This window comes from Miscanthus floridulus, chromosome 8 (assembly GCF_019320115.1).
Source record: "Miscanthus floridulus cultivar M001 chromosome 8, ASM1932011v1, whole genome shotgun sequence".
Lineage (NCBI taxonomy): Eukaryota > Viridiplantae > Streptophyta > Magnoliopsida > Poales > Poaceae > Miscanthus > Miscanthus floridulus.
In genome coordinates, this window is record NC_089587.1 from 179,552,398 (window position 1) to 179,566,373 (window position 13,976).

The window sequence follows — 13,976 nt, forward strand, 5'->3', positions numbered from 1 at the left end:
ACTCACTCCCTGGGGGAAGAAGAGAAGGACTCATCTCATATCTAGTTTAAGCGAAACCTAGGAAAGGTCCATAGCCGACAAGTCGGCACATGTATCGATCGATCAACCATACTCTGCAGAGGTTTTACATAACCACAAGATCCGCCTTCCTCGCTGACCGTCGTCAACTGGGCTGATTCCGGCCGCTTGCTAGCCTAGGATAATGCCACTCTACCATTCAGCCCTGGTTCACCCCAAGTCCGGTCTGGGGTGGCTGAAACTGTGAGTCATGAGCCGGGTCCACAAGGTCTCCATGAAGTCTCGGAAGGGTGTGGGGGAGATCCTCCGTACCCCGTACCTCCTTACACTGTCCGCTAACAACCTAGCAGTAGTGGCAATATCCTACCAAGTAGTCCGGCCGTCCCGCACCATATAGGGCGAGTGGTACGTAAGGCTTCCCGGTGAATCTGAGTACTAGTAAGTCCTTAGGGATGACCAAGCCAGAATGTCTCCATCAGGGTTTCCATTTACCGTGCCACCACAGCACCTCCACCCTGGGCTCCACCCACCATAGGTTCACACCCAAGGCCACCTCGTATACCATTTACCCACTACAGGTATCCATTTACCCACCACAGGTATCCATTCCAGGGGTGCCCAGGTAGCACCCTACGGCAAGACTTGCCCTAGGCTCGTCGTATACTCCAACTTGGTCGACACAACCCTCACCCTCCACTCACCCAAGTCACACACGCAGCACTCTCCCCGTAGTCCAGTTAACACCGGTTTCCACCACGCATCAAAGTATTATAAGCATAGTAGAAGTAATAAGCAATAAAACATAGTGGCGAGCGTGTGTCTAGCCTAACAGCAGGGTGAGCAAGGGTAAGGTTGCGTCAAGGTAAAGGCCATCAAGAAGGTATACTACCATGCAAGTCCTATCATAGTATGATTATGACAGTAAAGTAAAGCAATAGCAGTTCTACATTAGCCATGCGTAATAGGTGCTACGAGATTGGGTGGGATGTGGCACCTTCAGTGTAGTCGTCTCCGTACTCCTCTCGGTACTCACGATCCTCGTCCGTCCGGTTTTCCTCTGAGTCTGCAAACGATCGCATTATAGTCGCGTTAGCGACGTCTATAGAATAGCACAAAGAAGCAATGAAAATTCAAAAGAGCCAAATGCACTCAAACATGGGTTCATTGCGTAGAGCTTGATTTTAGATGAATTTTGGTCCTAGTTTCGTATTTTTCCGAGGTCGTATGAATTAGTTATGAATTTCCGAAGTTTAAATCTATTTCCGAAAATGGAAAAAGGCTAAATTAATCCTGGGCTGACACGTGTCACACGTGACTGGTCCACGGTGGTCTCGGCAAGCGAGACGGAGTCTCGGTGGTCTCGTCATGTGGTCTCGGTGAGCGAGACGGGGTCTCAGTGGCCTCGGCATGTGGTCTCGGCGAGCGAGACGGAGTCTCAGTGGCCTCGGCATGTGGTCTCGGCGAGCGAGGCGGAGTCACACTGGTCTCGGCATGTGGTCTCTGCATGTGGCCTCTACATGTGGCCTCTGCATGTGGTCTCTGCATGTGGCCTCTGCATGTGGTCTCTGCATGTGGCCTCTGCATGTGGTCTCTGCACGTGGCCTCTGCATGTGGCCTCTGCAGGTGGCCTCTGCATGTGGCCTCTGCATGTGGTCTCTGCATGTGGCCTCTGCATATGGCCTCTGCATGTGGTCTCTGCATGTGGGCCTCTGCATGTGGTCTCTGCACGTGGCCTCTACATGTGGCCTCTGCACGTGGCCTCTGCATGTGGCCTCTGCACGTGGCCTCTGCATGTGGCTTGGCATGTGGTCTCGGTGAGCGAGACGGAGTCATGGTGGTCTCGGCATATGGTCTCGGCGAGCGAGATGGAGTCATGGTGGTCTCGGCATATGGTCTCTGCATGTGGTCTCGGCAAGTCTCAGTGGTCTCGTGCTCGTGGCCAAGGGGGCTGCAGCTGACTATCATCGACTTGGTCTACGTGGATATCTTCCGGTCATCACGGTGATGCTCTACGGCTATGTTCTAGTCTAGCGAGGTGGTCGGGTGAGCCGGTGGTGGCTGTGCCATGGCGGCGGCGTCGTGAGCGCGGTGTGAGTGTGCTCGGCTATAGCGTCCATGGGGCTAGGAGGGGTCTACAGGTGTGGTCAGTGGATGCTGTGCTTGTGTATCCAGAGGCTGGAGATGGCCTTGGCCTACGCGCTCACGGTGTGGAGCGCCATGGCCGGAATAGCAGAGTCCGGCGGCGAGCAGGGGAAAATCGGGCGCTCACCGTAGGTGTCGTGGGAGATAGGATGGTGGTGCAGTGGAGAGTCGTGGCCGTGTAGACAGAAGCAGTGCAGTGCCAACCCGCAACGGTGATGAAGATGTCGGCGTCGTCTCCTGCTCTGGTGGCTTCGAAGGTGCTCCGACGGAGACTCCTTCTTCCTCCTCCCTCTCCCTTCCTTCTTTCTCTCCTTTCTATGGCTCGGTGAAGTGGTTGGCCACCAAGTAGGCGGCGGGGTGATGGGGCGAACGCTAGGGCAACCGAGGGCCGTGGCTTTTATAGCCGGAGCTCTAAGCTCCCATGGCGGATGACGGAACGGCTGGTGATGTGCCGAGCACATCGGACGGCTCTCGTGCGCGGGGGCGGTTGCGTGGGCGCGGCGCTAAGGTGGGGAACAGGGTCATGCGATGTGCATGAACCTGGGCCCGCGTCTACTGCTTTGGTCGGGGCTCGGTCGAGAGATGAGGCTGGCGTGGGGAAGAAGATGATCCTGTAGCTGGGCGGCTGACAGAGGGGGCCCATCCGTCAGCTTGTCCTGATGCGGTGGCGTGCGGTGCGTGACGGCTGATGGGAGGGTCCGGCTCGTCAGTGGCGTGCACGTACGGGCGGTGATGCTGGGCTGGCTGGCCGGGCCGATCGAGGCAGGCTGGGCTGAGCTGCTGCCTCCCTCTTCTTACCTTTAGTATTATGTTACACTTCTCTCCTGTATATAAATCAAAGTGGCCTACTTCTCCTCTGATAAAATGTTCCATGGTGATAAACATTGGTCAAAGTATTTATTGGGATATTAATTCCATATTAGTTCATTTATTTATAAACACATATTTGTTAGCTTTTATTTAATCAACACATAAATCAAATAAAATCCAAATCACCATGTTGAATATAATGCAACTTGATGTATGCTATGTGGTAAAATAAATTCTAGGTGATGAGGTGAGATACTCGTGCCAGTCATATAGGTTTAGTTAGTGCAAGGTTATGAGTTTTCCTAAATGCCACATCATCACTCAAGGGTTTTGAAGAAAGAAAAAAATTTTGTAGTTGGAATTTTTGGTGTGTGGATTTTTGGGTTGTTACAGACTCTATGGATTTCCCTTCGCGGAAATCAGGTCATTTCAGTTGGTATCAGAGCCATACTTGACCATAGGATGAAACCCTCAGAAATGGACGATAGAATAGGACATGAACAGCCCTTCTTTCGGTTATATACCGACCCTGCATTTACTTTTATGCAAGGCTTATCTATTATTGACCTGCTAACACCTGTTCCTTAAAACATGCAGATGGCAACGAATGTCGACTGGCTACCTCTAGGACCGCTACCTCTGGACCACGCCAAGCTTACCTTCGACCTACGTGAGCTCAGGGGTTTTGCACAGACTCTCTGCTGAGTTCTCATCATGTTAGGAGTCCCTGACGAGCTTGTCAAGGTCACCTCCACCGGGAAGTCAGCTCAGGAAGGAGGAATCGAAGGACCAGTTGTCACCTCAGTCGAGTTCCCAGCTAGCACTACCTTACCTTCTGTCCTAGCTTTCACCGAGTTGACTATAGAGGACACAGTCGAGGAGGGATTACGAGCTGTCTCACATAAGGCACTTCATAGAGTGATGAGGGACCACTACGAGCACCTAAAGATGGTAGAGTTCTTTCTACTTCCCCAGGCCCTCGACCTTAGCCTTACCCCTAGTGAGCAGAGTTTCACAGCCGGCAGAGTTATCTTTGCCAAGGAGGACAGATGCTTCGCATCTTGGCTATTCACCTACTAGAGCAGGATAGGTATGTGACCCAGCTAGAGCAGAGGAGACGTCAGGACCAGGCCCTTCTGTGGGAGTACCAGGAGTGAGACTCATAGGGAGCACAGGAGCGAGCTAGTCTAATTGAGACAGTTGCCAAGCTACAGGACGAGCTCAACCGTCATAAAGAAGTCCACAGAACTGAGGTTGTAGACTTACAGGACAAAGCTATCGACCTAGGCAATAGGAACTGCTACCTCGATAGCAAGGTCTTGGAGTTGCAGAGAGAGTTGGACGACAAGAAGGCCGAGTTCAACTATAGAGGAGACAGAGAGAGGTCCAAGGGGATTGATATGCTAAAAATCCAATCTCAGAACAAGACCATGACTCAGGATCTAGAGGAGTTTAGGAAGAAGGCCGTTCGCAACTAGGGTCACCTGATCGAGGCACTCCGGCAGAACGAGTACCTACAAGACAAGCATGAGAGGATGTGGCAGGCTTGACAGAAGTCTGATAAGAAGCGCCTTAGGGAGATGAAGGGTATGTGGGATCAGCTACCCAAGGAGATTCGCAGCAAGACGAAGCCTAGGATAGAGGAGTTTGAGTTAGCCCCAACTCGCCTCAACCTAGACGCCTGCCCTACCCTACCTGGAGCCAAGCCTACTGAGGAGCTCACCGAGGCCTTGAAGTACGTGTCCCGACTTCACAAGTCTAACGAGGAGATCGAGATCGAGAATAGTCATATCCCAGCTATGGTGTACGAGTTAGAGTAGATGACCCTGCGAGGTCATGAGTTATGTCAAGTGGCTTCCATAAGTTGTACCCCATGATGTACCCCTTATGAGATGTAATATGAGACACTATGCGTAGTACGATTCTCGTGAGTCTTCAAGTGTAGCTACTGGAGATGATGCTATGTAATAAAACCCATGTAATGAATGTTTTGGATCTTATTGCACTTTATGGACCTTATTGCTTCTTTGTAATGAGTGTTGGATAGAAATAAATGTTTTTATTTAAATCATCAAAATCCTGTAATCATACTAAATTATAGGCACTTATGGCACAAACACTAAAATTCCTATGATCTGTGTTGCAGATGCCGAACTGCCGATCTAATCGTCTAATGAACCGTGGACGTGCGCCCACCTCTGAACCAGTCGAACCAAATGGGGGGCGTGGTGGCAACAACCGTGGCCGTGGCCATGGCTGGGGAACGTGGAGGGATACCCTTCAACCTGGAGAATACCCTGCCGGCTGAGGAGAACATTCTGCCACCACCACCACCGAACCTGGCAGAGGTGATGGCACAACAGACCTAGCTTCTTGCAGCTCTTGTTAACGGAGGAAACCGTCACCAGGGAGGGTCAGCAGAATGACTTCCAAAGGAAGCTGGAAGGATTTCAGAAGCTAAGGCCACCTACCTATGATGGCACTGACCCTGACCCGCTTGTGGCCGATGACTGGCTCAAGGAGATGGAGAAGAAGCTTGACCTCACTACTTTCACTGGCGATGAGTGTGTTGGAGCTGCCACACACCAGCTCACAGGTGCAGCACGTGCCTGGTGGGATAGTTTCAGTGATTCCCATGAGGACCCTGCCAACATCTCATGGGATGAGTTCATCGAAGCATTCACTGAGTATCACATTCCCAAGGGTATCATGGAGGCCAAAGCTGAGGAGTTCTGCAACATCAAGATGGGAAAGGACAGGGTGACTAAGTACACTACTCGTTTCACCAATCTTCTACGCTATGCACCTCCCTATGTTGTGAACTCTGAGAAGGAGAAGCTGTACTATTACCGCAAGGGACTTAACCCGCACATCAAGCTGAAGTTTGGGCGGTATTGAGAGTAGCATGCTGCGTGCTCTAGTGGATCGCTGCATCCAGATTGAGAAGGACCGTGCTAAAGCTGGAGAGGAGTATAGGGAGAGAAAGCGTAAGCCTGAGGAGTCCTTCTGTGGCCGTGATCGCAAGAGGTTCCATAGAGATGTGCCACCTAGGGAACTCTCTCACCACAACAGGGATGACAACCTAGATCGAGTAGGGGTAGTGGAGGCTACACCACCAAATACTCCCGCCCTGCTCAGGATCGTTACACCCAGGACCATTATGCTCAGGACCACAACACTCAGGACCGTTTCAACCGTTCCCGCTCTGTGAATGAATGCCTAGCACAGAATCGCCCCGCACCAAGCACTGGAAACTAGAAGGCACCCGCACCAACCCCTACAGGCAGTACGCCTTTCACCTACTTCACTTGTGGCCAACCAGGGTCACAAAGCCGCTGAGTGCCCATAGAACTTAGCTGCTTAGAAGTCTCAGTTCAAAGGATCTGCTACCCGTGGACGTCTCAACCATCTGGACGCCGAGGAAGCACAGGCTGCAACTGACGTGGTGTACGGTATGTTTTTAGTTAACGGTAATACTGCATCAGTTCTATTTGACTCTAGAGCAACTTGTTCTTATATATCATCCAAATTTGCACGAGAGCATGACCTGCCTGTAACCCCACGTGGAAAGCCTATCATCACCAGTTCACCTTTAGGAGACCTAAAGTGCACCCACATCTGTAAGGGAGTGAGTCTTACCATTGAGGGTCTTATCTTTAAAGCCGACCTAACCCTGTTACCTTCCACAAACCTAGATGTCATCTTAGGTATGGATTGGCTAACCATTCATCGAGGTATCATATCATGTTCACCTAGATACGTCCAAGTGACCCACCCATTGGGCCAAGTTATTAGATGTGAACCTCAGTCCAGAAAGTCCACTTCTATCCTATGTGCCCTTAAAGCCAATTTAGAATCACAAAAAGAGGAGAAGACAGTTCATGATGTGCCTGTGGTCAGAGACTATCCCGATGTATTCCCTAAAGAATTACCGAGTATGCCACTAGACCGTGATGTGGAGTTCATCATTGATCTCTTGCTGGGAACAGGACCCATTACCAAGAGACCCTATCGCATGTCAGTTGATGAACTAGTCGAGCTCAAGGAACAGCTTGATGAGCTCATATCAAAGGGGTATATCAGACCCAGTGCTTCACCCTGGGGATCCCCTGTCCTGTTTGTTAAGAAGGAGGATGGTTCGATGAGAATGTGCATTGATTACCGGAACTTGAACGCAGTCACCATCAAGAACAAGTACCCTCTACCAAGAATTGACGATCTACTTGACCAGCTCAGAGGTGCCAAGTATTTTTCTAAGATCGATCTTAGATCTAGCTATCATCGGATGAAGATTTGAGAGAGTGACATCCCGAAGACAGCTTTTGTGACTAGGTATGGGCAGTTTGAGTTCACCGTGGTGTCCTTTGGACTCACGAATGCTCCCGCATACTTCATGAACATGATGAATAAGGTTTTCATGAATGAACTAGATAAGTTCATGGTAGTATTCATTGATGACATCCTTGTCTATTCACCCACCGCTGAAGAACACGAACATCGTCTGAGAATGGTGCTTGAGAAACTAGCCCAACATCAGCTCTATGCAAAGTTTAGCAAATGCAAGTTTTGGCTAGAGAAAGTTGCCTTCCTAGGACATGTACTATCAGCCAAAGGTGTCACAGTTGACCCAGCCAAGATTGAAGCTATGAAAGAGTGGGATCAACCCCGTAATGTGATAGAAATCAGAAGTTTCTTGGGATCGGCCGGATATTATCGCCGATTCATCGAAAACTTCTCCAAGATAGCCTGTCCAATGACCAACCTTCTGAAGAAGACTAAGGAGTTTGAATGGATGCCTGCGTGCGAACAAAGCTTCCAGGAATTGAAACAGAAGCTTACCACAACTCCTATGCTAGCATTGCCTGATATTAGCAAAGATTTCGTGGTCTATTATGATGCATCCCGTCAAGGACTTGGTTGTGTACTGATGCAAGATGGAAGAGTGATAGCATATGCGTCTCGATAGTTGAAAGAACATGAGAACCGTTACCCAACCCATGATCTTGAGTTAGCAGCAGTTGTGCATGCCTTGAAGATCTGGAGACACTACTTGATAGGCAACAAGTGTGATATCTATACGGATCATAAGAGCTTGAAGTACTTTTTCACTTAGGAAGATCTAAATATGAGGCAACACCGATGGCTAGAGTTGATCAAGGACTATGACCTAGAAATTCACTATCATCCAGGAAAAGCTAATGTAGTCATAGATGCTCTCAGTCGCAAGAGTTACTGTCACACTTTGATCACTGAATCCATACCACCTGAGCTCAAGGAAGAGATTGATGATTTCCAACTTGAGATACTACCGCATGACTTGTTGAATGAGCTCCGCATATAGTATGATCTCACAGATCGCATCCGTCAAGCTCAGAAAAGTTGTGAAGAGATCGAATATCTCCATGGTCTGATGAAACTAGGCTACAAGACCAACCACCAAGAAGATGAACAAGGAACCATCTGGTTCAAGGACAGAATCTGTGTCCCTTCCGATCTAGCACTATGAGAGGAAATTCTGTCTGAAGCCCATGATTCTAAGTACTGTATTCACCCTGGAAGTTCAAAGATGTATCAAGACTTGAAGAAACACTTTTGGTGGAAAGGCATGAAGACAGACATTGTGGGACATGTGGCACGATGTGACACATGTAATAGAGTCAAGGCTGAACATCAAAGGTCTGTAGGATTGCTAAAGCCTCTTGACATTCCCGAGTGGAAGTGGGAGAGCATATCCATAGATTTCATAGTTGGATTGCCCCGTTCGTAGAAAGGCAATGATTCCATCGGGGTGATTGTTAATCATTTGACCAAGATTGCTCACTTTGTACCAGTTAAGACCAAGACCGATGCTGAAAAATTAGCAGATCTATGTGTTGAGCATATTCTTAGACTGCATGGAGCTCCCTCTAGTATTGTATCTGATCGTGGTCCTCAGTTTGTGTCCTGATTCTAGGAAGCTCTACACAAGTCCATTGGAACCAAACTTGATTTTAGTACCGCTTATCACCCACAGACAGATGGACAGACAGAATGAGTAAATGAGATCTTAGAAGACATGCTTCACGCTAGTGTACTGAATTATGGCTCTGATTGGGAGAAATGCCTACCCTATGCAGAGTTCTCTTACAACAACAGCTACCAAGCCAGTATCAAGATGTCGCCATTTGAAGCTCTGTATGGCAGACCTTGTAAGACACCTTTGATGTGGTCTCAACCAGGGGAAAGATCGTTCTTTGATTCCGCTAAGATCCAAGATGCAGAAGGAGTTGCTCAAGTGAAGGAGAATTTGAGGATTGCTCAAAGTCGATACAAGAGCTATGCTAACAAAAGAAGTAGAGAACTTGAGTTCAATGTGGGAGACTTCGTCTATCTCAAGGTATCCCCACTACGTGGAACTGTCAGATTCCATGTGAAAGGAAAGCTAGCCCCTAGATTTGTTGGGCCATACAAGATCCACAAAAGGATTGGAAAGCTCGCCTACAAACTTGAGCTACCTGATGAATTGGTGGGTGTACATCCCGTATTCCATGTCTCACAGCTACGCAAGTGTTTGAGAGTGCCCGATGAAGTATTTCCAACTGATACACTTGACATTCAAGATACTCTTGAGTATAAAGAACATCCTATCTGAATTCTGTGTAGAGATACCAAAGAGACCCGAAGCAAAACTATTCCTATGTGCAAGATCCAATGGAGCAATCACACTGAGAGAGAAGCAACATGGGAGAAAGAGTCTGACCTCCGGCTACGATACCCTTACCTCTTTGAAGAGTACGTTACGCTTTAATCTCGGGGACAAGATTCTGTTAAGGGGCTAGGACTGTAACAACCCAAAAATCCACACACCAAAAATCAAAATTTTTGCTGTTACCCCATGCAATGTTGAGTGACATCTGTAGGAGCCAACCCTAGGTGTTGCATTAGTTGTAACCCAACTAAACAATTTCATGAGCATGGCATGTCATTTGTTAATTATGTTTATTTAAATACTGACAAATAAAATGTAGCATACATTGTTAATTCAAATGGTGATTTGGATTTCCATTTGCTTTATGTAATTCTTAACAACTCCTTTAAAGAAATAAACCATAAAGTAATTATTAATCAAACCAAAGAATAAATGCTTAAAGAGAAAACTATTTCTATTTTTGTATAACAAAACTACACCTATTTTTGTTATACAAAATAGCTAAATAAAGTTCCTAATATATATAAAAGAGTGTTGTGGGCCTCATATCGAAAAACTCCAATGAATAAGGTACACCAGATTTGAATTCAAATTCTAAATCAAATATGAATTCAAAACAAAGAAGAAGAAAAATAAAACAGAAAAAGAAGAGAAAAGAAGAAGGCCTCGCAGCCAGCTCGGCCTGCTTGGCCTGCAAGCTAGCCCTGCTTCACGTGCAGGCTAGCCCAACTCGCGCGACCGAGCAACCGGCCTAGCAAGCCAGCCCAGCACGCGCTCATGCCCACGCACCTGTCTGCCCCACCAGCTGCCACTGCCATTCGGACCCCACACGTCAGCCACTCTCGGCACAGTGTCATCTTCCTCCCCACGCTGACACCTCCTCCGACCGAGCCCCGACCAAAACGATAGGCATGGGCCCAGGGTCACGCGAATCACCTGGCCCTATTCCCTTGGCGCCATGCCCATGCAACCCTTGCGCCAACTGCCCACGCCCGCGATACCATCCGATGCCATCGGCGCATCGCCAGCCGTCCACCCCATCCGCCATGGGTGAAGCTCGGACCTCGGGGCTATAAAGCGATGCCCAGAGCACCCTAGGGATTCCTCAGCCCATCGCCGCCGCTCGGTGGCCCAACTACTCGCACCGCACCGAGAGAAGAGGGCCGAGAAGGAAATTCGGAAGAGGGGAGGCGAGCAGAGAGCTCGGAGACATCGATCACCGGAGCCCAGGCGCCGCCCTGAGCGCCTACCCCAACGACGCGCCTCGCCACCACACCACCATCGAACGCTGCCAGCACCACTCGGTGAGTTCCTATGTTGAGACCTCCTCCTAGCCCATGGACGCCATAGCAGAGCACATGCTCGTTGCGCTCACGGTGCCGCCATCATGGCGTGGCCACCGCATGTGCACCCGGCCGCCTCGCTGGACCAGGACACAGCCGTAGAGCACCGCCGTGACGCCTAGAGGATAGCCACGTAGACCAAGTCATCGTTAGCCAGCCACAACGCCTTGGCCATGAGCACCGGACCTCGGCTGGAGCTCCGCCGTGCACCACCACCACATGCGGACTCCACCATGCCCTATGGTTGTCGTTGACGCTATATCCTGCATCTGGCTAACCGTTTGGAAGAAAAACAGGGCACTAGGACCCCCGGAACAGCCCCTAGATGCCCCGCCAGCGAACACCGCCATGCCGAGCCACCGACCACCGTAGGAAGCCCTGGCCACCACCTTGACCCTGCCACCATATTCGCCGAGGCCTAGCGATGCTTTTCCCCACCTCAATTGGACGCCAGTGCCACTTTGGGAGCTCGCCGTTGAGCACACCACCGGCGGGAGCACGTCGGGGAAGGAAGCAGAGGATTCCCCTCACCGGTCGCACACACCTACACCCGGTGCACATGGACCAGGCCAGAGGGAAGAAGGATAGACTCGGTCCACTGAAGACCCAGCCTACGGTCCATGGACCATGAACGCCAGTCCACCATGAGCCACGCGGTGTGGGCCGATCTGTGGACAAAGCCCAGTGGAGGCCCTTGGCTACGACATGGCAACGCCACAGCATGCCACGTGGTAGGCCAAAGCCCAACCCATATCCAGGCCCAACCGGCCCAGTTTAGACCCGGTCTGTGTTGACTGTTGACCGGTCAACATTGACCGATTGACCGGACCCACATGTCAGCGACACAGAGACTCTAGACCCACATGTCAGTAAGTGACGTCATGACAACATCATGCGGGTCCCACCTGTCAGTAACAACACAGCCGAGGTGACGTCATGATGACATCACGGTGACGTCAGCTACTCTGGCCCCACATGTCAGTGACTATGACCCGTTGCCCATTGACTTGACGTTGACTTTGACCGGACCCACTTGTCAGCGACCCAAGAGCCCTGACCCCACCTGTCGGAACTGATGACGTTGATGATGTCATGCTGACGTTAGAAGGACCCCACTTGTCAGCCCGGAGCCGAGATGATGACGTCATGCTGACGTCACGCTAGCGTCAGCATGCCACGTGGACCAGTCATAGTGTGACTATAGATGAAAGCAGGAACGGGAAATTCCCGTACCGACCGGCACCGAATACCGGAATTCCCGACCGGATATCATTTTATCGGGAAAAACAGATTCAGGAAGAAATCTGGGAAAATACGGCGAATCCGGGATCGAAATCAGTTAGAGTGTTTTCCTGACCGAATTAGCGGATCCCGTATTTATATAGGAAAACTCCCGCGGGAATTTCCTATTTTTAAGGCCTCCCCCACGCCGCCGCCTCCCGCACCGTGCCCCCTGCCCTTGCTCGGTTGCTCCCACTCCCACTCCCACCTCGCCGCGCTGTGCCACGCGATGCAGGCCCACATCATCGTCTTCCCCGTCAAGGGCCGCGCCTAGTGCTTCGCCCTCCCGTGCGCCTCCGCCGCAGCATCCGCTACCGATGGCGCCCTTCCGCCACCGCTGACTCAGAGGGATCTCTAGCGCGGCATCTCCTTCGGGGGCCACACAGCGCCGGAGAAGGCCGAGGCCATCGTTGACTTTGTCACTGACAAGGTGCCTGCCTCCCACCCCACAGCCATGCTCGCGTGGGTACCCATGGCGTCGCCCGCATTTGGGGTTTCTGATGGATTGGTTTGGATTTGCAGATGAACAGGGCATGGATCGGGTTCGAGAGCGCGCCGGAGGGGTCGATGAAGAGCCAGATCCATAGGTGAGTTCAAGGCTCGGCTAGGATTGATTTGGAGATGGCGAAATGATGCCGGGTCATTGGGCTTATGCGCTGACTGTTTTCTGTTTGTTGCAGCTTCGGGCTGAAGCTACTCTCCCGAGTGAGGACATCGAAGGTGCTCCTGAAGTCCGTTACCAAGGACATGAGCGCGCTCGAGATTGTGCATCCGGCGAGGTCAGTTGTGCTGATGTGATAATCTCTGCATTTCCACTTCTCTTGGCAGAAGCCCGTGTGTATTTAGTAGACATCTCTTCTTCTTTTTTTGTTGTGTTGCTGTCGATCTGTCAAGCACTCAAACTGTGGTGTGGATATGTTGCTGTCATTCTGTGTTGCTTTCATCCATATATGCATGGTTGCAATTATTGTGTCGAGCTAACTGTTTTAAGTGGTTACATGTATATCGATGTTCCTATTTTTGTGTTATCGATTCCTGATCATAATCGACATGTTCCCGATTAAAGTATTCCGTTCCCGATATCCCGTAATATTGAATTCATTTTCCCGTCTGGCTTTCCCGTTCCCGCTACCATTCCCGGTCATATAATGCAGGAGCGGGAATGGTTACGGTGTTTTCCCGACCGTTCCCGACCGTTTTCAACCCTAAGTGTGACGCGTGTCAGCCCTGGATTAATTCAGCCTTTTCCATTTTCAGAGATGATTTAAACTTTGGAAATTCATAACTAATTCATACGACCTCAGAAAAATACGAAACTAGGACCAAAATTCATCTAAAATTGAACTTTACGCAATGAACCTATGTTTGAGTGCATTTGGCTCTTTTGAATTTTCATTGCTTCTTTGTGCTATTCTATAGACGTCGCTAACGCGACTATAATTCGATCATATGCAGACTCGGAGGAGAACCAGATGGATGAGGATCGTGAGTACCGTGAGGAGTACGGAGACGACTATACTGAACGTGCCACATCCCACCCACTCTCGTAGCACCTATTACGCATGGCTAATATAGAACTGCTATTGCTTTACTTTACTGTTATAATCATACAATGATAGGACTTGCATGGTAGTATGCTTACTTGATGGCCTTTACCTTGACGCAACCTTACCCCTGTATACCCTGCTATTAGG

General features: G+C 50.0%; 1 pseudogene; it reads left to right on the forward strand.

Annotated features, from left to right (window-relative positions):
* The first annotated feature begins 12,511 nt into the window (after positions 1-12,511).
* Positions 12,512-13,080, forward strand: LOC136470245 (uncharacterized; annotated as a pseudogene).
* The last annotated feature ends 896 nt before the right edge of the window (positions 13,081-13,976 follow it).